This window comes from Acomys minous, assembly GCF_964271855.1.
Source record: "Acomys minous genome assembly, chromosome: 7".
In the NCBI taxonomy this organism is placed as follows: Eukaryota; Metazoa; Chordata; class Mammalia; order Rodentia; family Muridae; genus Acomys; species Acomys minous.
In genome coordinates, this window is record NC_140488.1 from 109,956,627 (window position 1) to 109,974,555 (window position 17,929).

General features: G+C 38.4%; 1 long non-coding RNA gene across 2 annotated transcripts in view; it reads right to left on the reverse strand.

Moving 5' to 3' along the window:
- The window catches only part of LOC311602687, a 99,525-nt gene that overhangs the window by 35,492 nt on the left and 46,104 nt on the right, over nucleotides 1–17,929 (reverse strand). The window contains exon 3 of one of the 2 annotated variants that reach the window (XR_014780818.1): nucleotides 10,655–10,818. The exons of the other annotated variant lie outside the window; for it this stretch is intronic. This is a non-coding gene — a long non-coding RNA (uncharacterized lncRNA). The remainder of the gene's footprint in view (nucleotides 1–10,654; nucleotides 10,819–17,929) is intronic. 2 annotated transcript variants of the gene reach the window in all.

Consider the following 17,929-nt stretch of genomic DNA (forward strand, 5'->3'; position numbering starts at 1 on the left):
CTTTGAATTAATTTTTAGTGATTACATTATCCAAAGCCTTTTGATGTTGCTTTTTTTTTTTTTTTCATGATTCCCACATTCAGTCATACTCCCGTGTGGAGTCATGACTTCCAATTTAAGAAGCTCCTGTACTTTCGTTGATGGTGGGCCCAGGATCTATCATCAGCATCCACAGACATTTGTTAGGAACTTGAAATTTTCTGCCTCTACCGCAAACACTCTAGGCTGGGGCCCTGCCACCTGTGTGTTAGCAAGGCTCCCATGCCTTTCCCAAGCTCAAGGTCAAGAACAACTGGCTTAGAGGATGCTGCCTGCCTGGCAGAGTTGATAAACAAGGTACAAAGGGTTAGGCCTGGCAGTGCCTCATACTCAGGAGATTGCTTTCTCTGTTTTATCCTGCAAGCAATCGTAGAGCAACTGAGGGTTTCTAAACAACAAAGTGACCACAACAGACCTTTACTTCAAAGCCATCTTGTGGTGGTGTGGGTCAGGAGGTAGAAAGAAACAATTGCCTTCCTTCGGGGCTAGCTTCTATTCTAACTTTAAGTCTACTTACTGCCCACTAGTTTAAGTTTTTTTTTTTGTTTGTTTTGTTTGTTTGTTTGTTTTTTAAACTATGGCCTCTTGGTCTGGTCAGCTCACTCACCTTCCTACTTTAGCAGTGTAGCTGACTGGACTCATTGCTTGCCCGACAAACATTTTACGTAAGACACAAACAAGGCCATCACTAAAGCCCCATCAACACGCACGTTCAATTACTCACCAGCTATTCACCTTCCCAGGAGTCCTTGACACATGTTTTATTCTGACATTAACATAATGACATATACATTGGTGCCAATGGATAAAGGCTTTAAAGAGAGAAATTGACATTATTTGTATTTTCATAGCACAGACACCCAACAAAGGGGAGGGCAGCAACAGATGTTCAGTGGATGGAGTGAATTCAGACCCTTACTGCTGTGGGACAAAAACAGATCAGAGAAGAGTAGAATCACTTGTACACACAACTGGTACCGGAACTGCAGACCCATCGATGGTCCCTGGTAAGCCACTGAAGCACATACAGCCAGCCAGGCAGCATGAGGAAAACACTGCTTATGAGGCAGTGGGATTAGAGTGCAAGAAATTAGCAAACGGAATGGGTATTGGAGTCATGTGGGAGAAAGTATACAATTAGCTTTCTGGGAACCTGGGGAAGATGGAAAAAAAAAGGGATGGACTAGCCACATGTCGGAGAAATATGGTAAAGAAGGCGATTATCACTTGTTTTTAATGGTACTAGAAATATGAATATGCAATTGAAGAAACAGAAGGAAATTGTAACAATGGAAGAAGACGGAAGATAACAAAGGAGAAGTGCCCCAGAGTCACAAAGATGGTAAATATGATTATAGATGCAAAAAAAAAAAAAAAAGAAAGAGCTGGAGGAAGAGGATTTGGCACAAATGTGTGAGTGGGTGTGCTTTATTTGTACTCGGTTAGCATGCTGAAATCAGAAGGTGGAGAAAAAAAACCAAGCAGTAGAAACAGAGGTAAGGAAAAGTCAGCAACTAACCACATGTGCATATAAATGGTAATAAGGAAAGGCAAGTGGTGGAGCTAGAGGGCTCCTGGGTTACGAGCCTCTGTTGCAGTTGCAGAGGACCAGGATTCGATTCTCAGTACCCATGGGGTGCCTCAGAACCTTTCATTACTCCAACTCCAGGGGATCTGAAGCCCTCTTCCGACTTCCATAGGCACAAGGCATGCACCCGGCACATAAACATATATGTAGGCAAGACATTGGTACACATGATAAAATAAACAAAGACAACTGGAGACGACAGGAAGGATTTGGTGGCTCTGGGGAGACTGGGGAATGCTTAGAACACCAGTGAGTGGGTGAGCAGGGTCAGCAAGAGTCCTTAGCACGAGCTCCCATGCTCTGCCCCACCACCTGGACTGTTTTGGCTCTTTTCCTCACCTGTTGAAAGCCTTCTAGTTTTCTTTTCTTTTCCATTTTATTGAAAGCAGGGTGGGTTTTTTTTCCTCCCGTAATATATCTTTACTGCTCCATACCTCCTCTTATCCAGACCAACCCATTTCTGCCTCGCATTAGGGAAAAAAAAATCAGGCTTCTATGGGATAATAATAAAACAAAAAACTGGAACAAAGGGACAAAAGAAGCAGAAAGAGCCCAAGAGAAGGGTCAAGAAACAGAGACCCACTCACTCACACATTCAGAAATCCCATTAAAATACTAAAAAATGAAGTTATAATATATACACAAAATACCTGCAGAGTAAAAAGATACAAGAAAAAACATATAAATAAAATAAAAATAAGATAAAATGTTAAAAGGGGTGAGGGATGACCCTCGACACATTATAAGACAAAAAATCTACATAGATGCTGTTAAATTCAGTTTCTGTTGTCCATCTACTCCTGGGCATGAAACTTACCCCTTAAAGTAGTTTGTTTCCCCAGTGAGACTTTCCTTGGGAGAAGCTTAATTTACATAGCAAGTGGTTATCAATTAGAGATAGCTCCCAGGTTCCAGGTGGGGGGCATGTGTCACTTTTCCTTTCAGCTTTAATGCCCCATTTGGTGCAGATCTGTGCAAGCTGTCTCTGTGAGTTCATATGACCTTTGCTCATGTTGATTTAGAGGGCTTGGTTTTCTTGGTGTCCTCCTTCTCCTCTGGCTCTTTCTGCCCCCTTTTCCATAGGGTTCCTGACCTCTGAGGGGAGGGATTTGATGGAGATATCCCATTTAGAGCAGTGAGTTCCACGGACTCTCTCCCTCCCTCCCTCCCTCCCTCCTCTCTCTCTCTCTCTCTCTCTCTCTCTCTCTCTCTCTCTCTCTCTCTCTCTCTCTCTCTCTCTCTGTGATGTCTGGCTGTGGGTTTCTATATTTGTTCTGATCTCCTGCCAGAAGAACCCTCTCTGATGATGACTGAAAAAGGCATCTATGTATGAGTATAACAGAATCTCATCAGGAGGCATTTTATCTCCTCCTCCTCTTCTTCCTCCTCCTCCTCTTCTTCTGGTGTTTTTGAGACAGAATTTCTTTGTGTTGCTTCGGCCGTACTGGATGCTTTTCTTCTAGTCCCATCCATCTACATGTAAATTTCATGATTTCATTTACTTTAAGGACTGGGCAATATTCCCACATATAAATGCACCACAATTTCTTTATCCATTCATCTCTTGAGGGATATCTAGGTTGTTTCCAATTTTGGGCTATTGTGAATGCAGTGCCAATGAGCATATTTAAGCAAGTGCCTCTGTGGTCAGATGAAGTGATCTATGGGTATAGATGGATCTTGATGTGGCTCAATTCCCACCTTCCTGAGAAAATGCCACACTGATTTCCATATTGGCTGTAGAAGTTTGCATTCCCACCAGCAATGGGAGAGTGTTCCCCTAAGACCAAATCCTTCCCAGGATGAGCTGTCACTTGTATTACTGACCTTAGCCATTCTAACAGGTTTAAGATGAAATCTAAAAATAATTTGATTTTCATTTCTCTGATGATTAAGGGTGTTGAACATTTCCTTAAATGCTTCTCAGCCATTTGAGTTTTAGAATTCTCCATTTAGATCTGTGCCCCATGATTAATTGGGCTACTGTTTTTGTGATATCGAGGTTTTTAAAAATATATTTTGTATAGTTGTACTGTGTCCAATGTGTAGTTGGTAAAAATTTTCTCCCATTCTTTAAGTTGCAGCTTTGTCTTTCAGAAGCTTTTCCACTTTTCAGGTCCCATTTACTAATTGTTGATTTTAGTGCTTTGTGCTAACAGTTTTCTGTTCAGGAAGTTGTCTCCGGCGCCAATGAGTGCCAGGCTATTTCCCCAATTGCTCCTCTATCAGGTTCAGTGTATCTGGTTTTATGTTGAGGTCTTTGAGGCATGTGGACTTGAGTTTTGTGTAGAGAGATAAATATGAATCTACTTGCATTCTTCTACATGCAACCATCCAGTTTGACTAGCACCATTTATGGAAGATGTCTTTTCTTCAATGTGCATTTCTGGCTTCTTTATCAAAACTTGGGTTTGCATAGGTGGTGTGGATTTATATAGCTGACATTTTTTTTTTACTTTATGGGTTCCTCTATCTTCTACATTTTCCTGTTAACCCCCTAACACTATATATGAGTTAAAAAAGAATATAGAGGAGAGGAAACAGACCTCTGAATAAAGTCAGGGGATGGAAAGGGAGTGATGATAATGTTAGACTATTTCCTGCTAGCTAGTGGCTTTGAGTTCCTTGGGGTAAGTTTTAGCTTCACAGTCAAGAGATCTAACTCCTTCTTGATGCCTCTTCTTTACACACAACTACTTAACTACTTAAACTATGACCAACAGCAACTAACAACAAACAAACAACAATCTACCTTGCCTCTTGGAGCCCTAGCTTTTATATATCCACTAAAAAGTCCTCAGGATTCTAAATGTCACATCATTGCAGAAACTATCCGCACTTTGCAAAACCACGCCTCTGTTAGAGCATGAGGCAAATCATAGTCAGCTGCTATGGACAGTCTGAGGTAGCCCCATAGCCCTACACCTGGGATTAAAATGAAAACATTCTTAGGATATTTCTGTGTTTTAAAAGAAACCAAAATTCCAAAATTTTTACTACAGATTTATGTCTGGATCTTCAGTTAGATTCTGTTGATCAATGTTACCTGTTTTTGTGCCAATGCCATGCTGTTTTTATGACTATACCTCCATGGTACACCTTGAAATCAGGGATGGTGAGAACTCCAGCAGTTTTGTTTTTTGTTTTAGGTTTTTTTTTTAATTAGGGTTGTTTTAGCTGGAATTTTTGTTTGTTTGTTGCCATATGAAACTGAAAATTGTCCTTTCAAGATCTGTAAAAAAAACATTGTATTGGATTTTAATGGTGTTTGCCTTGAATCTGTAGATTGCTTTTGGTAGAAAGGCTATTTTTACTATATTAATCATACCAATCCAGGAGCCTAAGAGATTTTTTCCATCTTCTGATCGCTTCCTAAGTTTCTTTCTTCAATGTCTGAAAATTTTTATCATACAAGTCACTTGCTCGGTTAGACTTAACCCAAGTTATTTTAATTATTTGAGGCTGTTGTAAAAGGTGTTGTTTCCTTGATTTCCTTTTCAGTCTGTTTACCATTTGTAAGTAGAGGGGGCTACTGATTTTGTGAGTTAAATTTGTATCCAGCTACTTTGCTGGAAGTATTTTATAAGCTGTAGGAGTTTCCTGAGGGAATTTTTAGGATCACGTATGCATGCTATCATATCATCTGCAAATGCAATACTTTGAATTCTTTTAAAAATTTTATGTGTTTGATCTCCTTCAGTTGTTTTATTGCTCTAGTCAATAACTCAAAAGACTATACTGAATAGGTATAGAAGGAGTGGACAAACTTGACTTGCTCTTGATTTTGGTGGAATTGCTTTGAGTTTCTTTCCATTTTAGGTGATGTTGACCACAGGCCTGCTAAAACTGCCTTTATTATGTTGAGGTACGTCCCTTGCAGCCCTAATTTCTCCGGGACTTTTATCATGAAGGGGTGTTGGATTTTATCAAAGGCCTTTTCTGTGTCTAATGAAATGATAATGCAAGTATTGTCTTTTAGTTCTTTTATATGTGAATTACATTTATCGATTTACATATGTTGAACCACCCTGTATCTCTGGCATGAAGCCTGTTTGATCGTGGTGGATGATCTTTTTGATATGTTCTAAGATTTGGTTTGCAATTATTTTATTGAGAATTTTTGCATCTATTTTCATAAGGGAAATTGGTCTGTAATTCTCTTTCTTTGTTGAGTCTTTGTGTGGTTTGAGTATAAGGGTAACTGTGGCCTCATAAAATGAATTAGGCAATATTCCTTCTGTTTCTATTTTGTGGAATAATTTGAGGAGTATAACTCTTCTTTGAAAGTCTGGTAGAATTCCGTATTAAAACCATCTGGTCCTGGGCTTTTCTTTGTTGGGTTTTAATGACTGCTTCTATTTCACTGGAGGTTATAGGTGTGTTTAAAATGCTAATCTAAGCTTGATTTTACTTTGGTAAGTGGTATGTATTGATAAAATTATCCACTGTTTTAGATTTTCAAATTTAGTAGAGTACAGGCTTTTAAAGTATGTCCTTATGATTCTCTGGATTATGTATGTGTCTGTTATTCCACCCTTTTCACTTCTAATTTTTTAAAATTTTGATCTTCTCTCTGTGTCTTTTAGTTAATTTGGATAAGGCATTGTCAATGTTGATGATCTTCTCAAAGAATCAACTCTTTGTTTCATTGATTCTTTGTATTGTTTTTGTTGTTTCTGTTTTATTGATTTCAGCCTTGGGTTTGATTATTTCTTATTATCTACTCATTTTGTATAAGATTTCCCCTTTGTTTCTCAAGCTTTCAGGTGTGCTGTTAAATTACCAGTATGAGACCTATTTATTTTTTTATGTAGGCATTTAGTGGTATGAACTTGTTTCTTAGAATCACCTTCATTGTGTCCTATTATTTTGGATATGTTGTATATTCATTTTTATTCAATTCTAGAAAGTCATTAATTTCTTTCTTAATTCTGACTTTTTAAATTCAGTGGTGATTTGTTCAGTTTCCATGAATTGGTAGCTTTCTATTGTTGTTGATATTCAGCTTTAGTCCATGGTGGTCATACAGGATCCATGGTGTTATTTCAATTTTCTTGTATTTGTTAAGACTTGCTTTATGTCTGAATGTTTTAGTCAATTTTTCAAAAGTTTCTTGAGGTATTGAGAAGAAGGTATATTCTTTCGTTTGGGTGAAGTTTTATATAAATATCTTTTAGTTCCATTTGGTTTATAACATTTATTAGGCCCAGTGTATCTGTTTAATTTTTGTTGGGATGACCTGCCCATTGGTGAGAGTCTGGTATTGAAGTCTCCCACTATCAGTGTGTGAAGGTCAATATGTGATGTAAGCTGTAGTAGTGTTTCTCTTATGAACTTGTGTGCCCTTGTGTTTGAGGCATAGTTGTTAAGAAGGCAATGTCCTCTTGGGAGATTTTTCCTTTGATGAGTTCTTAAAGTCCTTCCTTCTCTCTTCTGATTAGATTTACTTTGAAGTCTTTTGTTAGGAAGTAAAATGGATATATCAGCTTGCTTCTTAGGTCCATTTGCTTGGGATATCTTTTTCCACTCTTTTTCCTGGAGGTGATATCTATCTTTGATGTTAAGGTATGCTTCCCGGATTCAGAAAAATGTTTTCAGTTTTAGCATCCATTCTGTTAGTCTGTGTCTTTTTATTGGAGAATTGTGACCATTAATGAGCAGTCATTTTGATTCTTTTTATTTTGTTTGTTTGTTTGTTTATCTGCTTGTTGTTGTGTGCTTCCCTTCTTATGATTTGTTAGTCGGAATTATTTATTCCATGTGTTTTCTTGGGTGTGGTTTACATCATTAGGTTGGAGTTTTCCTTCTAGTTCCTTCTGTGTGGATGGAGTTGTCAATAGATATTGCTTAAATTTGGCTTTATTCATGGAATGTCATTTTCTCCATCTATTGTGATTCAAAGTCTTTCTGAGTATGGTAGTCTGGGCTGGCATCTGTGGTCTCTCAGAGTCTGTAGAACATCTAGAGTCTCCATTGAAAAGTCAGGTGCAATTCTACTAAGTCTGCCTTTATACATTACTGGGTCTTTTTCCCTTACAGCTTTTAATATTCTTTCTTTGTTCTGTATGTTTAGTGTTTTGATTATTATGTGCTACAAGGACTTTCTTTTTTGGTCCAGTCTATTTGATGTTTTGTATGCTTCTTCATAGAAACATCTTTCTTTAAGTTAGGAAATTTTTCTTGAATGATTTTGTTGAAAATATATTCTATGCCTTTGACTTGGGTTTCTTCTTCCTCCATTCCTATTATTCCTAGATCTGGTCTTCTCTTAGTGTCCCAGGTTTCCTGGATGTTTTGTGCCAGGATTTTAAAAAATTTAGATTTAACAGTTTCTTTGACTAAGAAATCTATTTCTTCGATCATGTCTTGAATGTCTAATATTCTCACTTCCATCTCCTGTATTCAGTTGGTGAGGCTTGTGTCTGAGGTACCTGTTCAACTTTCTAAGTTTTTCATTTCCAGATCTCCTTCAGTTTGGGTTTTCTTTATTGAGCTTATTTTCACTTCAGGTCTTGGACTGTATTATTCATTTCTTTCCATTGTTTGGATTTTCATAATATTCTTTAATCGATGTATTCATTTCCTCTTTAAGGACCTCTATCATATTTATAAAGGATATTTTATGACCCTTTTCTCGTGCTTCAACTATATTAAAATACTCAGGGCCTACTTTGGTAGGGTTGCTGGGCTTTGGTGGAGAAATTTTGTTCAGGCTGTTATTGATTGTGTTTGTTTTACACTGCCATCTAGGTTGATTTTGTTAGGTGGGTGTTTTGCTCTTTTGTTTCTGGTTCCTCTTTTCACCTCTCACAGGGTGAGTTTCTTGTCCTCTGGGTCTTCTGACAGACTAGGGACTGTGTGTTGCCTGGTAGGGAATACTTTTGTGATCCTGATAGGTGTAGCCACTGGGTGGTTTCAGGTAGAATGTATCTCTAGTTCTTGGGAACTGACCCTTAGGAAAGAGGATGGGCTAGGAGAGGGGCTGAGGAGTTCCACCAGGATCTGCTTAGTCTTCTGGGAATAAGCTCAGAGAGTGAGGAGAAGCCCCAATTGGTAGTCTGCTCTTGAGCTGGGGGATGAGACTTGGGGATTGGTTATAGGGGAGAAGTGGGAGTGTGAAGAGCTGAAGTTCACCTACCTGCTTTGCTGGCCTACTTGCTTCTCTGTCCGTCTTGGCCAGCAGGTTCTCTGTGAAAGCCTGCTGGAGCTGGGGGCTGGTATAACAGGATGGGTAGGGAAGAATGAAGAAGGAGGTTCAGGGAGAAGGTTGAGGAGTTCACAGCAGGTAGTTTGCTATAGAGCTGGCAATAAGAATAGGGAATTGGATATGAAGAAAGGGAGGGGGTGAAGATCTGATTGCTTCCCTATCTTGCCTACCTGCTTCCCTGGCTGGAGTGCAGTCCTATAGTAGTTTTCAAGACTGGCATTAAATGTCACTCCTTCTCCATAATCTTCTTTGACCACACCCCCTCACCTCTGCCTACCCATTGCCAATATGTTCTTTAAAAAATGACTTTTAGGTCTGTGAACTGTAGTATCATTATCCTGTACTATATAGCTAATATTCACTTATAAGTGAGTACATACCATAGGTTTCTTTCTGGGCCTGGGTTACCTCACTCAGGATGATCTTTTCTAGTTCCACCCATTTGCCTGCAAATGTCATGATTCTTTTGTTTTTAATAGTGGAGTACTATTCCATTGTGTAAGTGTACCACATTTTATTTATCCATTCTTTGGTTTAGGGACATCTGAGTTTTTTCCAGTTTCTGGCTGTTAGGAAAAAAGCTGCTATGAGCATGATTTAGCAACATGCTGTGTGGTGGAGCATCTTTTGGGTATATGCCAAGGAGTGGTATGCCTGGGTCTTGAGGTAGAGCTATTCCCAATTTTCTAAGAAAGTGCCAGATTGATTTCTGAAGTGGTTGTACAAGTTTGCACTCCCACCAGCAGTGGAGGAGTGTTTCCCTTTCTGCATATCCTCACCAGCAGGTGCTGTCTCCTGAGTTTTTTATCTTAGCCGTTCTTATTGGTGTAAAATGGAATCTCAGAGTTGTTTTGGTTTACATTTCCCTGTTGACTAAGGACTTTGAGGATTTCGTTAAATGTCTCTTGGTCACTTGAGATTCTTCTGTTAAGAATTCTCTGTTTAGCTCTGTCTTCGATATTTGAATTGGAGTATTTGGGTTTTTGGTGTTTAATTTCTTGAGTTCTTTATATACTTCGGATATTATCCTCTTTTCAGATGTTGGGTTGGTGAAAATCTTTTCCCAATCCGTAGGCTGCCGTTTTCTTCTATTGACAGAGTCCTTTGCCTTACAGAAGCTTTTGAGTTTCATGAGGTCCCATTTATTAATTGTTGATCTTAGAGCCTGAGCTGTTGGCCCAAGGGAAGACTCCCAAATTTCACCCAGAAGGGGAAGTAGAACAGACATTTGAAGTGTTTGAAGAGACAGAACAGGATAGGAAAAGGTGTATGGAGAGAATCAGGGGTGGGGAGCAGTTGGAAGAGAAACTGTGGGCGGGGGCATTACTGACAGACTGAAAAGGCCACCCTCTAAATAGACAGGATTCCTAGGGGATGGAGAAGAACACCAACCCATCCACAAAAAAAAATTGACCCAAAATTTACCCTGCCTACAAGATGTGCAGAGATAAAGATAAAGCAGAGATAGAGGGAATGTCCAACCAATCTCTGGCCCAACCCACTCCATGGGAAAGACGCAACCTCTGATATGATTAATGACACTGTACTATCCTTTCAGACAGGAGCCTAGCATAGTTGTTCTCTAAGAGGCTCCACCCAGCAAAGAATTGAAACAGGCGCTGAGACTCACAGCCAAAGATTGGGCAGAGCATAGGGAACCTTGTGGAACAGTTGCAGAGGATAGAAGGACCTAGAGGTTCAAAAGCTTCACAAGAAGCCCAACAGAGCCAACTAACCTGGGCCCAAGGTGGCCTGCAGAGACTAAAGAACCAACCAAGGACCAGGCATGGCCTGGATCTAGCCCTCCTACACATACATACCTGATGGGCAACTTGGGAAGTGGGGAATGTTTCTGCCATGGCCTTTGTTGACTGCTTTCGATCACTTCCCCTTAGTGAGGCTGCCTTTCCAAGCTGCCATGGAAGAGGATGTGCTCAGTCCTGATGGAACTTGATGTGCTGGGTTGGGTTAGTGGCCCACTTTCCTGAGGGTGATTGGAGGGGGGGAGAGGAAGAGAGAAGTAGGGTGAGGCCAAGAGGAAAGGAGGATGGGGACTATGATTGGGATGTAAAGTGAACAACTAAATAAATAAAGTTTAAATTTTTTAAGTGAATTTTATAGAGTGCGCTTAAACTTAAAAGCAATGGAAACTTTTTTTCTTGCCCATGTTATGTTAATCATTCACTCCCTGTTCAATTACGGGAATTTAATGTTTTGTCAGCTTATATTCCAAAACCACTAGGTGTTCATTTTGTGTATCAGAAAGTTTATTTAAAACCAATATAGCATTCCATTCAACTTTGAAGCCCGGTGCCCATTGCAGCACTTTCCCCATACTGGAAACTCAAAGACAAGAGTTGAAACAGATGAATGAGTGAATAAAATATATACTTACAATAAGCTCTGTTTTTATGGCCTGGCCTTATGACAATTTGTGCAGATCCTCCATCAGTAGTATATTCTTAATTACATAAAAGAAGTTCCTTATGTTTGCCATTTCTCAGGAAATGTATTTTTACTATTTAGACTTTAAGGTGAGTTTCTTCTGACATCTCAGAATTATTCTTACACATTAGTTATGGATTCCAACATGACCAGCATGAATCCTATCCCATCAATGTTGTACTGTTCCAGGTTTGGCAACATCTGGGATTTTTCTCTGTATTTATTTTCCTTTCAGTTACTGAGATTTCAATAAGTATAGTGAAGTTCTTCTTTTCACTTTGAGATAGACTCTCTGTGTATCCCACTCATTTCATAATAAAGTTCTTACTCCTGCTCCTCATCCTCCTGGCTTTTGTTTGTTTGTTTGGTTGGTTGGTTTGGTTTGGTTTTTGGTTTTTGGTTTTTGGTTTTCGAGACAGGGTTTCTCTGTGTAGCAGCCCTGGCTGTCTTGGACTCACTTTGTAGACCAGGCTGGCCTCAACCTCACAGCCATCCACCTGTCTTTGCCTCCCAAGTGCTAGGATCCTCTTGGTTCTTATCCTATTTATTCTGTCTTGAAAAGCACATTGGAAGGCTTACTTTTCCCCCTTTAGGATCAACCAGAACATATTTTCAATATACAGTTCTGTTTTTAAGCACATTCCAATGACTTAGGTCTGTAGCCATCTCAGAATCCTCTGCTTAGTCCCATAGTTATCAACCTGTGGGTGGTGACAGATAGTCATACTACAATCCATAAGAGTAGCAAAATTACAGTTATGAAGTAGCAATGAAATAATTTTCTGATTTGGGGAAACTATAGATGGGGAACTGGGTTAAAGGGTTGCACCATTAGGAAGGTTGAGAACCACTGGCTTAACCCATGATATTTTGATGGGAAACTAACAAACACAATGACCTCATGAAAGTTTAAAAACTTAAGGACAGGTAGCTCTTATCCAGTTTTTACAATTTCCTAGAGTCTGCAGGAGTCTCAGCAAAAAGAATGTGCTGGAAGTCACCTGTTTCACTGATGGTGCTTCTTCTGAAAGCGATTCCTAGACCCTTTGTCAGTACTGAGATCTGCTGGAAAATAGGAAACGTGGTGAGGAGTTGGTTTGTCCCTAACTGAGCTGTGCATGCAGACAATTGAATTCATTAAAGGTGTTCATTTTCTGTGCCTCACTCATTTACTTAGCCTGAGGTTAGACCAAAGAACATATTTTTAAAACATATGAGGTTGATTTCTCCCAGAAGCACAGTGGGAGACAAGAATGTAAGGGAAAGAGATACTGGGAAGGTAATGCCAAGAAGACTGATAAGAAGAAAAGGAAAGCCACTATGGTGTGTGGCATGAAGCAAGCTGCCACTGTCAGAAAACTGATCAATCTCACTGGGAACTATTGGAAACAGGAAAGAATGTTATCTTAGAATATTCTACACCTCACAAGTATACTAATATATCTGACAACGTCCATCATTGAGTGGTTGGCGTTGTTGACACAATGATGTATAGCTGAACCAGAGAAAGTCCAAAGACTTTCATAGATACTGCAGGTGGGCTTACCTGAAGGTTAACTGGCTAGCTGGCAGGAGATGTAAGTGGGGGAAAAACAGCATCTTCTAAAATAATATCTCTATTGCTTTGGATACAGCCAACACTCAAAATACTACTCTAACAAGGATTTTGTGAAAAAGAATCCCAACAGTTTTACTTACTCTTTTCTTCATGGTCTTAACAATACACTACTTCTTTTGACAATAACCATCAATGAGGATGGCGACTCCAATCTTTTACAGTGAAATGGATTTCTATTCAATTTTGGCGGCAAAATGTATTGTCAAATGATTCCTGAGAACAATACATAACTGGCTCATAGTATCTTGGACTAGATGGGGAGGGCATAGCGCACAGACCATCTCCTACTGCTAAAAAAGAAGGAAAGAAGGGTGGTTGTCCACATGAAAGTATTCTGTTGTCCTAACTGCTATGAAGTCAAGGACATTGGCATTGTCTGTGTATCCAGACTGCTTAGAATGCCTTCCAGCTGCAGCATTGGGACCTTAATAAACGAGCCATATTATGTTTATACTTTACTGTTTAAGTAATGCTATTTCACTCAGCGTAAAGCCACTTAAAACACCAGTGGAAACACATGCATGGGCCATGAAACAACTTTAAATGGATAATCAATTTTTATCACATATTGAGGGTTAGACTGGTATATCTGAGTGAATGATGAAAGTCAGTATGTGCTCTGGATAGGAGTGGTTGCGTGCCAAATCTTTGTCTTTGTTACAAAACTAGTCTATAGCAAAAGAATTTGGAGATTACAAAATCTAACATTTTGTACTTTAAAAACACAGTGTACTTATTCGGTCATAAATATGAATGGCTTCATTGGGGACAACCTTAATTCATCTGTGCAATAATTCTCTTCTAAAGTGGAGCTATGTGATTGACACATTTCTAAGGCACTCAAAAGTTATGAGCAGCAAGATTATGAGCCAAACTGTAAGGTGCCTCCTAAAACATATAAGACTGGACTTTAGAAAAAAAAATGACCTGGTCATAAGGGCATACCTTTAATCCTAATACTCTGGAAAAAGAAGCAAGTGGATTTCTGGAAGTTCAAGCCAGCCTTGTATACATAGTGAGTGCCAGGATAGCCAGAGCTTCCTAGTGAGACCCTGTCTTGGAAAAAACAAAGAAACAAAAAGAAAGAAAGAAAAGAAAAATGGAAATTAAATGAAGAGCCATACAGTAAGTAGGAAATGCATTAAACATTATTATCCCTGAGTAGCTGAGCAGGATGAGAAGGTGAATGTAGCCAAGGGAAATTTCGATCAATTAATAGTTAGCAGAAACCACAACAGTTCACGGAGGAGAGATTAGGCAGGTTTAAGTCCCATTTCTTAACTACAGAGGAGGATTTCCTGGATGCAAATTGCCTCATTCTTAACAAACATTAGCATCACCTTTGAAGATGGCAGAAGCTTGGTGAGCCACTGACATGACACAGTAACATTTCTTACACTAACCAGAGAATGCTGAAAATGCCAGATAACCTTAGTGCCCAGAACCACCAGGAAGCTATCAGCTCTTCCATCTTCTAACTTTGAAGCATTTGCTATGACTTTTCCAGTCCCCAAAGGGAGGGAGGTAGAGAAGGTGCTGTGCCACTGGTACCCTTCCTATGATACACACACACTCTCTTACTCATACACACATGCACACATACACACACACAAACAGGGGGAGGACTGTGTGTGTAACATAGAAAGGGTAGCAGTGTCAAGGAACCTTCTCTACCTCACTCATTGACTCAGCCCTTCTTCCTTGCCTCGAAGACAAACACTAGGGTCAGAAATATCAACACAACCAACACATTCTAGCTATCATCTGGCTTTGCCTTTTAAACTACATAATCAAATGAATTTGGGTGAAAATTCAAGTCAGACTATTTATTCCAATCACACACACACACACACACACACACGCACGCACGCACGCACGCACACACGCACAGACGCACGCACACAAACAGTTTACTATTTGGCTACTTGACACTTTCACAGAGGTATGACTGTGGATGCAGCGATGTTCCTTAAGCTTGAACCTGCACATCATGTCACATTTCAATCAAGAGTTCTGATGCTCTAAAATATGACTTTGTGAATGTGATCATTTCATTCTATATTCACTAGTTTAGTTACATCGTGGTTTTTTTTTAAGTCACATTGTGACCTACAATAAGTAGTAAACAATATCACATACATAAATATTAAGCCACTCATGGGAAAGAATTTGGTTGTAGGACTTCACTCAAACAGGTCTTTCCTAGCACATGGCGTGTTTTCAAATGTTCATAACTCTTTGAGACCTTATTTCGAGTACTTCTGCCCTCTCCCTTGGGGTTTGCAGGAGGAAAATCAAAACAAGGAGGAATTGGAGAAGGGAGTTAGAAGAAACTTAAAGAGACTTAACTTATCTTTGAAGAACAAATAACTTGTGCAAAATAAAATAAGAAACAATTCAAGTCAGCCCTCCATTCTCAGTGCTAAACATAGTCAGCTCATTTAAAGTGTATTCATACAATTCATAGTAAATGCATTAAAAGTGATTCATATATCCGGGGTTGTAGAGGAAGCAACTAGCCACTTTCCATGTTAAAGAAGTTCCTATTAGATCTTAGATCTTGGGATATACTATAAGGAATCTAGATAAGTCAAGAAAAATTTTGAGCACAAAAATAATAGATGAGAAATATTTCAGAAATTCAAATTGAAACCCCTCCTTCTTGATCAGTAAATATCATAGATAATGAGAAAATCTTATTCTCAGGTACTTTCAGGAAAACTAGCTGTGCCTACCTTTAATATAAAGTTGGTGTAAAACTAGAAACACCAAAAGAATTGAGGAACTATGAAAAGAATGAGCACTCTAAATTGAAGCCAGCAAACAAGAACATTGTGATTTTTTTTGACATTCTTGCATCAATTCCTTACATTCTTGCTCTGATCTACTAAGATGGCTCTGTGGTAAACAATAACACACAGATAAATTCATTCCTTTGTTCAAATTCACTAATTACCTAAATGTTTTGTGCTACAGAAACAGCGGAAGAAAGGTTACAAATAGACTTAAGCTATAATTAGACTGAGAAGCAAAACACATAGCACACTCATAAAATTATAAAATATAATATCAATAAGTCAATTTGTACACACAAATGCAGTAAGGGCACAGATGAAAAATTCTGTTTCAAGTAAAAAATAATTTACATATTAGAGTAATTAGTCAATTAAAAATATATATACTTAAATATATAGAAATAAATGTATACATGTGTTTAGACATTCCTATTTCAGATTACATTAGTAATCAGATTTTTTTCTAGTTATGGTATCCACTATAGTTTTATTTTTGAATTCCCTAGTTGGAGTTTGATAGTAATATCCCACAGTATTAAACAAATTATAAGTTATAAAGAAATTTTAAAAATCTTTCCAATGGGGGAAATACTCATGTACTCCTGAAATGATCTTTGTCTTTGGCTAATAAATATTAGCCTATGTATGAGGTTAGTATTATATATTAATATGTATTTTATTTATTTTGATTTTATATAGTATATAACTATCATACATTTTTTCTAATTATGTCACAGTAGACCAAAGCCTTGCACTACTGCAGTGTTCTGCCATAATGTTCTTCTGCTCCATGTACTCAAATCATGGCACACCTAATAGCAGTCATTTGATGAATAGTAATATTTTAGTATGCTAGGTAATGCACATCTTTTAGTTACCACAAAAGAGCTCTATTTCTTCAACTGATTTCTTTTTTTAATAATTTATTTATTTTTAAATATGCATTAATGTTTTGCTTGCAAGTATGTCTGTGTGAGGGTGTCAGATCCCCTGGAACTGGAATTACAGACAGTTGTGAGCTGCCATGTGGGTGCTTGGAATTGAACCAGGGTCCTCTAGAAGGCCAGCTCTTAACCAACCCCTCTTCAACTGACTTCTATACCACCTGGACAAAATTGTTTTTATTATGACTTATTTCATTTTTCCAGCATCCACAACTTGAAAATAGATGTAAACTGCCAATGGCACAGTGACATTAATAAACAAAGAACAGCCTTGGAGTTCAAAGATCCAAACCTCACACTTCTTAAGAGAACCCTCAGTGGACAATGCTTTCAAAAGGGCAAATTCAGAAAAAAAAAAAAATCAAGCCACAGCGTATCCTGTGCCTCATGGTATGAAAAATTCACAGATGGTTTCAAAATTTTCCAAAAGAGATAATCATTTAGGTCTAAAGTTTGCATAAGGAATTTATAAAGGAATTATCCAAACAATAAAAATATGATCATTACATAGTAATGACGGGTGTTAATGATATTTTCTAATCACATGAATTTATTTCCTAAATTATACATCATCTATATCCTGAACAAAAAGACACAGAGACCATTCTATTCTTTCTAATTTAAAAATTCTACAAAGAAGGCTTTGAAGACTGAAATGGTATTCTTCACACACTGTCCAGTGGTATGTTGTTTTGATGACTTCTTTTGAATTTTCTCAGTAAATTTTAAACACAAAATTGCAACATGTCAAAGCCAGCAACTCACAGAACGTTTGGGAGACATCACACATGTTTGAGGCCATTTGCCTAATGAATCTAACATGGATACATTTCATCCCCCCTTTTACTGGATTTGCTTTGAATTTTAAGTATTTCTTAGCCATTAACTACATTTTACATATAATACTGTGGATGTGTATAGGCATTTTGGATTCCATGTGTAAAAGCAACTTATTTGTGATCATATGCCTTTACTAACTGCTCTATATGGTAATCACTAATGTTGACTTCCTCGAGATGGAACAGTTAGTTCTGACTTAAGCAAAACAGATTAAGGGAACTTTGTGTTCAAGGATAGCTTTGGTGGCTTTCCAAATCACTAGAGCAAGGTTCTCGAGAATATTCTCTAAATAATCTACTCCCCCACCATTGTTAGTTTTAAGTCCCACCTAGGCTCACACTTGCACTGCTCTAATCCCTTCTTCAAAATCTGCTAGTGTTACAGTCATTTTTAAACAATTATGTAAAGTCAACCAAATTAGGGAGGCTAATGAAAACTTTCCCAAATGTAGGT